The sequence below is a fragment of the Tachyglossus aculeatus genome, chromosome 3, assembly GCF_015852505.1.
Source record: "Tachyglossus aculeatus isolate mTacAcu1 chromosome 3, mTacAcu1.pri, whole genome shotgun sequence".
NCBI lineage: Eukaryota > Metazoa > Chordata > Mammalia > Monotremata > Tachyglossidae > Tachyglossus > Tachyglossus aculeatus.
This window is the reverse complement of record NC_052068.1, coordinates 99,290,664-99,293,234: the sequence shown is the minus strand read 5'-3', so window position 1 is coordinate 99,293,234 and position 2,571 is coordinate 99,290,664.

The window sequence follows — 2,571 nt, the reverse complement described above, 5'->3', positions numbered from 1 at the left end:
ACAGTGCTCTGCACAAAGTAATCACTCAATAAATGCAATTGAATGAATGAATGAATTTTTCCCCACTCCTCAAGAAATTCCAATGGTTGCCCATCTACCTCTGCATCAAACAGAAACTCCTCACCATTGGCTTTAAAGCACTCAATCACCTTCCCCCTCCTACCTCACCTCAGTACTCTCCTACTACCCAGCCTGTACACTTAACCCCTCTAATGCCAACCTTCTCGCTGTACCTCAGTCTCATCTGTCTCTCTGCCAACCTCTCGCCCATGCCTTGTCTCTGGTCTGGAACATCCTCTCTCTTCATATCTGACAGAAAATGACTCTCTCCCACACCTTCAAAGCCTTACTGAAGACACATCTCCTCCAAGAGGCCTTCCCTGACTAAGCCCTCTTTTCCTTTTCTTCCACTCCCTTCTGCATCACCCTGACTTGCTCCCTTTATTCACCCGGCCTTCCCAGCCCCACAGCACTCCTGTACATATCTGTAATTTTATTTTTTATATTCATGCCCGTCTCTCCCTCTAGACTTTTGTGGGCAGGGACTATTCCTGTTATATTTCTATATTGTGTTCTCCCAAGCACTTAGTACAGTGCTCTGCACACAGTAAATGCTCGATAAACGCGATTGACTGACTGACTGACCGTTGAACTCTGAATCCTAAGGAGTCTGGAACTTCTCTAGACACAGCATGCTGTTATGCTTACTATGTTTACCGTTTCATCCTGCCTTAAGAGTCTATTACCAGTCCCCTCTACCCACTTTATCTTTTGATAGTGAGAGTAGCTTGAGGCTAGAGACTGTCTTATTCTCACTCATATATTCTTTCCCGATGTTTAGTACAGTGCTACACATAAAGTAAGGCCCTTAATAAATGCTCCTAATACTCTTCCCTCCCCATCCCTCTCTCTGACCTCCCCTCTTCTCCCCTCTTTCTTCCTCCCCGTCCCCTTCCCTCTCCCATCCCTGCTGGCAGCAACAGCAGATGCTATAAGCAACTATGACATCATCATAGCCCTTTGACCCCCTCATTGGATAGAGGCCACACCCTTCCCCACCCCCCAGCCCACTGTTGCCCACATTGGACAGAGTCTTCCCCTTTTCCCCATCTCCTTCATCCTCTTGTCCTCCCCGGTGTTGACAGTCAGCCCCAACAAGAGGATGGGCTGCAAGAGAGCACCCCACAGCCTCCACAAAGGCTGGTGCCTCGACGTCACCCCAGAGCACCCAGTGGGGCTCCATCCTGAGGAGGCCGGACTTGGCAGCCAGCGGCAGGGGGCTGGGGAACCCAGGGCCTCCAGCCCCTAGAGGCAGCTGTGTGCCTTCCATGGAGCCACAGCTCCTCACGCCTCCCTCTCTGCCCCCTCCTCACCCTTTCCCTACTGCCCAATTTGAGGTACAGGGCCTGTAGGGGACACCATGGGAAGGGTATGTGGAGGTGGGCTAGGGTGGTTCAGGAATCTCATTTGTCCTGTTATCGCGGCACCTATGAATGCACTGTAGCTGGATGGCAGAGACAATCTACAGCAGGAGTCAAAGCGTTGTGGCTTAGCGGAAAGAGCGTGGGCTTGAGAGTCAGAAGACGTGGGTTCAAATACAACTCCACCACTTGTCTGCTCTGTGATCTTGGGCAAGCCACTTAATTTCTCTGTGCCTCAGTTACCTCATCTGTAAAATGGGGATTAAGACTGTGAGCCCCACATGGAACTTGTATCTACCACAGTGCTTAAAACAGGACTTGGCACATAGTAAGTGCTTAACAAATGCCATAATAATACAGTAGCAGAAACTGAATTGGGTTGGGGTGGGGGGGGGGGGGTAGGAGAGAGGCAGCTCTGGGCTTGAAGCTGCAAGGCATGTGAGATGGGGAAGGGTCCAGGAAGAGAAGGGCAGGATGGGACAGGGATTGGGCAGGGCTGGGTCTGGGAAGGGCGAAAGGGGAGGGCCCAGCCAGGTAGGCAATCCAAAGACCTGGTGGCCTCGGAGCCCTTGCCTCGCCCACCTTCCCCAACACTTGCTATTCCCTCATTGCCCCTCTTCCCCAATCCAATCAATCATTCAATCAATCAATGGTATTTATTGAGCACTTACTGTATACAGAACAATGTAGTAAGCTCTTGGGCTAATGCGATTAAACAGATTGTTGTACTGCACAACAAATTGTAACACCTGCCCCTTACAAGGGCTACTACTAAGTAACTTCCTCCAAGAAGCCTTCCCAGATCAAGTCTTCCTGCCTATTCCCTCCAGCTACCCCAACACCCACATTGGTTTCCTCAATCTGTGGGCTCCTGGGTGTCTGAGGTGGTCTCCCTGCCTCAGCTGCTTTGTGACTCTTTTTAGGAATGTGAGTATGTGTGAGAGCACTGTGTGCGTGTGTGTGAGTGTGTTTATGTGTATTGCATGATCCGTCTATCTTGTCCTCCCCTTGAACACAGGGACCACATGTTCCCCTTCTCCCACTGCCCCTTCCTCCCTGTTTCCCTTCCTCAAACATTTGCCCCGAGTTCTGAACCCGGGAGTTTGAGACAGGCATGGGGTGGCTCACCTGTTAAGAGAGAGAAAGAAAA